The following is a 6010-nucleotide window of genomic DNA, read 5'->3' on the forward strand; positions in this document are numbered from 1 at the left end:
ATGTTCTAAGCCTTATAATAGGTTCTTTATGGATGTCATAGCATTAATGGACTAGAATAATCCTGCAAAGTAGATAACATGATTCTTATTTTGCTGATGATGGATCTCAGGCAGGGGAGAAAAGCAGCTTGCCTATGACCACAAAGCTGGTAGACACCACCTCCAGGATTTTACTGTAGATCACTCCCAGGATTTTACTGCAGATCACCTTCAGAACTTCCCATGAGTTTACTGGGAATGAGGGGGCACACATACATATCACACACTTTGGAACCTGGGAAATCAGTTGTGAAATGGGGAATCATAGACCAGTGTGCTAGATGAGTAAAGATGCTATGAGAGCCTGAACGAAGGCAGAATAGATGGGCTTGGTGGGAAAGATCACACCCGAGGGGTGATTCAAAGGTTGCACCTAGCACTCACTTTCTGACTTCTCTCCTTCCTTCCATTCTTCCCCTTTACAATTCAACTGTCACCAAGTTACAGAAACTCCCTTTAAAAAGGAAAAAAATAGTCAAATTTCATCTTTGTCTGTTGTCTTTTAAATGTAGAATTAAATTTTAAAAATTAATATGGATATAACATATCTGCCAAATTATCTGCCTCACTTTCTCTGTTGTAGGAATGCCAGTGCTCCTTACATTCTTCCAGAGTGATGTTTATATTTTTTCATCTTTGTTTTTGTTTTCTCCCATCTCAGAACCCTTGCATATGCTCTTTTTATCTAGAATTAACACCCTTCTGCATTTTCATCTAGGTCATGTATCCTATAGTCTCTGTATAAATGCCTTTTTGATCAAGAATCACTTTTTAATGTTGAAATCTGGTCAAAACAGAATAGGCTTGCTTGTGCAGTAGAGAAGTCCCTGTCACTAGGAGTATTTATAGAGGATGTGTGAAATCTTTATTGGAAATGTTATAGGCTACAGAAAATAGAATTGTAAAAGGCTTAAATATATTGAAATAGGGGGACATTCTCAAGGAAGAAGCAAAATTTTGATTGAAGGTGGAGAAAGGGTCAGTTTTATAAAAGCAGGGGACAGCCTGGTGAAGTGAGTGAAGTAAGAGAGAGAGCATTCAGGGAGGATGAGATTGTGTGAAGAATCTGAGGGCACAATGGATTCCATAGGCTCAAGAAGCAAAGAAAAGAACAGCCCAACTGGGCTGTGTATGTGGACGGAGGGTGGAGCAGCAGGTGGGATTATTGTGGAGACATGGGCCTTAAGCTTTGTAGTGCATGCTAAGAAATCCCTTAGTGTACAGGTACAGAAGCTCAGCCAACCCTCACTCATGAGTACAGGAATAAAATTGGTTTCTCTTGAGGTAACTCAGAGGGCATCAGTGGCCTGCGGTTCCAACAAATGGGTTATGGTCCACCCATTGTGATGGAAAGTTCAAAGAAGTCTCTTGCAAAGTCAGAATGTGAATCAGATGGCATCAAAGTGTGTCAGAGGAAAAGGTCATGGATGTGCTGATGCATCTCTCTGTACTTCCCACATGAAAGAGTCCTTCAAACCCGTCTGTCAAACATTCCTGCTCATGCCAAGATGGTTCTTGGCTGAAGGAAAGACCTGTGGGGTTTGTGAAAGTCGGCTCTTTCTATATAGAGTTTTTCATGCTTCTTGTAAAAATGTCACTAAGTTAATTAAAAAAAAATATTGGCACACATATTGGTGAGTCTGCAAAAGGCTCTCTACAAGCTGATTTTTTAGAACATACCAAAGCCCCCTCCAGGGGAGACAAAGTAAAATCCTCAGAATTGAATCTCAATCTGGAGAACTTTCCTCTCAGAAAGTTTCCTTTGCAAACACATTATTTTATAGCAAACTTGAGACAACCACAATAGCTCTAGTCTGCCAGGAAATAGTGCATTTTCTTTCTTTCCTCCTGCTTCTCCTCCTCCTCTTTATTTTTCTTTCTCCTTCTCCCTTTCCTTCTTTTTCTTTTTGTATTTAAAATACTAGTTCCAAATAGTTTGTGAGTTTTTCACACCAAAGCAATTTTTGCTTCAGGATGACAAAGTCATCAGCAACCTGCATCCCTGAAATAGTCTACTTTTTAAAAACTCCCTTAGCTGAGGCATTAAAGGAGTTCCTTCAGAAAATAGTAAGGAATTAGATTGACCCCTCTTAACAATGTGAATGTGTTGTTTCTTTGACAAGAGCTAAAGAAACCCCCATCTTTTAACTGAGTCTGTAACCCAGGGACAATGCTGTTGATGAAGTCACTCTAATCACCCCACTGAAACTCCCTCTGTGAGAGTCACAGCTTTCTCCATGGTTCCAGTCATAGTCATTTGAAGCAGAATGCAATTTGCCCTGTGTGGGAAGAGGCACAGACATGCTGAGCTGTGGTAGTGAATTGAGATAAGCCATGGTGTCAGAGGTTGGTTCACAGTTACTCCAGAATGGTCTTCTGTGGGTGGAATACACACAAAAATACGGCAGTTCTTACAGATGGCTGGTGCTCTCTGAGCAGCTCCCACACCTGGTGTCCATGTCAGTCCCCTCCTGCGCAAATTCATTCACTTGCCTGGCACAATCTGAGGACTAGCACTGTGCAGTTTGCTTTTGGGTTTTCAAATAACCTTTTATTCTTCCCATGGGAAAGAACAGTAGCACCTACTATTTACTGAGCATCTACTATGTGTTAGGCACTGTGCTAAGCACTTTAAATGAATTATTTTATTTAGTATTTTTAGCAAAACATCCTAAAACATGGATGTTAACCTCATCTCTATTCTGCAGATGAAGAAATTAAGCCTTAAAGACAGTATGGGGCAAAGTCAGTTCTGCCCGGAGGTTTGCTTGAAATACTCATGAAGTCTAAGCTTTCAAAGCACTAAGCTTTCAAAGCACCATGGACAGATTGATGATGAGGAGAGAGACAGCAGTGACTTGCAGCCCAGTGGACTGAGTGTGACCAGTAGCTCTCCCACTCACTGAGGTGCCTGAGGGCCATCTCATGGAGATGTGGTTTTCTTAGCTGTCAAAAGCAGAAAATTGTAAGACTTGGTGAAAATGAAATCAACCAAAGTTAGTGAGTGTCTGGCATTTTGCCTGCTATCAAGTAGGTGAACTTGGCTTGATTCTGAGCTTTATAGTTATCTCAAAGGCAGACGATGAGCACCATTTTAATTCATGTAAAGGTATTTTGCTTCACTAGAAAGCATTTATTTTGGTAAGTGGTTGGCCATTTACACCCTTGAAGTACTTAAATGAGCTCATCCATGAAGACCCTGAAGAAGTTAAATTATAGTTCATTGGGGAAGTGATCAGATCCATACATCTGTGATAATTATAGATATTGAGAAGGCTTTAATTGATAGATGATGTTTTATTCCTTAAACTGCAAGGCATGTGTTAAGATGGTCATTGTATATGTTGATACTCCTAGTGGATGTGAACTTTTTCTAATAACAAACACAAGTTGGACACTAACAAAGAGCGCCCTCTTATTGACTTTGGTTTTCAGACTGAATTCTTATATATTTTGTTTTGGCTGTTGTTTTTTATTTGTTTTCAAGGCGCTGATCCAGAAGTAGAAACCCTCTCAGCATTGATCTGGGATCCAGCTCAGGATCATTGTGCTTAAGATTCATTGTTTTTGTGGCTTATCATCAAATCCATTTCTAACCTCATTAGGTGTGATTTTTACATCTCTATGTCTCTATGCATGCAAGAGAACAGACACTATAGCTCACTCTTATTATTTTAAGTTACTCATGGCACGAAGCACACTAAAGAATGACTGAGACTGCGAGTTCTGTGAAGGCAAAGGACCTATTTGTCTTTCCCTACTGGATCTTTAATGCCTAAGATGGCATCTAGCACATAGGAGGTGCTCTTGGTGTATTTTCATATTAATTGACTTGATTGAATATATGCAATAAAATTTTATAAGCTCTCATAATTAGTGTTGAGTTATTCTTACCAAGGATTGTCATTTCTCAGGTTTCATTTTTTTTTTAAGACTGATGTTAATTAAGATTAGAAAAAAGGAGCGGATGTAAGGCACAGCTAGAGGCTATGAAATAATAGCATCATCATCAGCAGCAATAATAACAAAAACTAATTATACTTATTGAGTGCTTACCATATGCCAGGCATACACTTAGTACTTTATGTATTATTTCATTTAGAAGAAAAGAGTTATTCATTACCATTCCCATTTATGGATGAGAAAAATGAGGCACAGGGAAATTAAATAACTCACTTGAGGTCCCAAGTACGTTGCTGAGCTGGGCTTTGAGCCTGTCTATTTGTTGCCACAGCTACGTTCTAACCACTATGCATTGTTGTGATTCCAAGTCTCTAGATATAACCCCCAAATGCCTCCAATTTCTCTTTTAACATAAGAGATGAATATCCTGGCAAGCTTCATGGAACTCTTGTGTCTCCTTTGCTATGGCATTTGCTCCTGATGGCATGAAATATTTATAAATAAATTCCATATTTTCTTTTGGCAGCATGGTGAGGTTGTTCGATCAGAAGTGCTGAGTCAGCCAACCAGACTATGAATTCCTTGCTCTGCTTAAAAGCTTTTGTTTTTTAAAGTTACATAACTGACTACATTAGTTTCTTGTTTTATAAGTGGAAATGAGAGTACTTATATTCTAGAGCTGTATATTGCTCGACAGAATACATGCAAACTACTTAGCACAAAGTTTAATGCAGAAGGGTAATTATTATTTTGTTATAACAATATTAATTACTACAGAAGTAACATTCCTATAGTGAGGTCAATATGGAGCAGAAAGTGAGATTTTTATGTAGATACTGAGTAATTCAGAAAATCCTGGATAATTAGATTTCTCCCATATTTGTGCAATCCTTCTAAAAAGTCAATTGTTAAATAAAAATAATGTGGTTACGATGATCATATTTTCCAAACCATGAAAATAGGATCATCTCCTTTGATAAAAATTTTGTTCTGGTGTATGACTATGTATAAACACACACACACACACGCAACACAGGCTTACCAACCCTTAAAAATGGATTCCGTTGTGCTTTTATCAAAGCAGCCTAATAGAAAAGAGCAAAATTATCTACAATTGTGACTGTCTTGGAAAATCCAAGATTTATAGGCCCCATATTTATAATGCACAGTGTCTATAAGGGAGGATATCTCTATTTTCAAAGCTATCAAAAATCCACTTTGAATAGGAAATACTTTTCTTTCTGCCAAGCCCAGAGATTCTGTTTTCCTTAATCATCTCTTTATTTTTAGTGAAAGTTTCATTAGCCATTGACACTGCTGCTTCGTTATCTTTCTAGATTGCTCGCTCCATGTCATTCTCATTTTCTTAGTCCTTGGAAAACATCTGTTTCATGGACATATCGCCTTACTCTCTCTTCCCAACTTTGAATTATACTGCATGGTGTTAAATTATCTTCCTTTGTTCCTCCTCTTCCCATTCTTTTTCCTTCCCTTCCTTTCTTTACTCTCCTCTTCTTGAACAATTAAGTCCTGAAGCCATTTAATTGGGCAGAATAAAAAAGATAAGTGGGTGTCCTGGGAGGAAAGGGAGGCTGGAGGGGCCTAGTGCAGGAATGAGGAGCATCTCACCTTGTTCTGTGCAGGGTGAGGAAGACACACATGAGCGGGAGCAGCTTGGAATAGGTGAGGGCGACATGCATGCAGTGGTGGTGAGAGAGGCCCAGCTTGGAGTATTGGTTATGAAATGGGATGAGGAGTGAGGGCTTTCCTGTCAAAGGGTGGCCCACATAGCAAGTTGGAACCGAAGTTAGGTAAGGTGGGGTTTGGCAAAGAAGAAATATTGGCTATGTACAAGGGGATAGAAGGAAAGGAAGAAAAATAAATTAAGGATAACGAGAGCCCAGTTTCTCACTGTCAGAGAAGGGAAATCAAATGTCAAAAATGTAAAAACTAAAAGGAATCTTTTCAGTTTTGGTAGATTGGAATTTGAAGTATCAGTATGACTTCAAGGAAGGGTGTGTGTGTTTCTTAGTTCATTTGTGCTACTGTAACAAAAGAGCACAGACCA

This window comes from Mandrillus leucophaeus, unplaced genomic scaffold (genome assembly GCF_000951045.1).
Source record: "Mandrillus leucophaeus isolate KB7577 unplaced genomic scaffold, Mleu.le_1.0 Scaffold80, whole genome shotgun sequence".
Lineage (NCBI taxonomy): Eukaryota > Metazoa > Chordata > Mammalia > Primates > Cercopithecidae > Mandrillus > Mandrillus leucophaeus.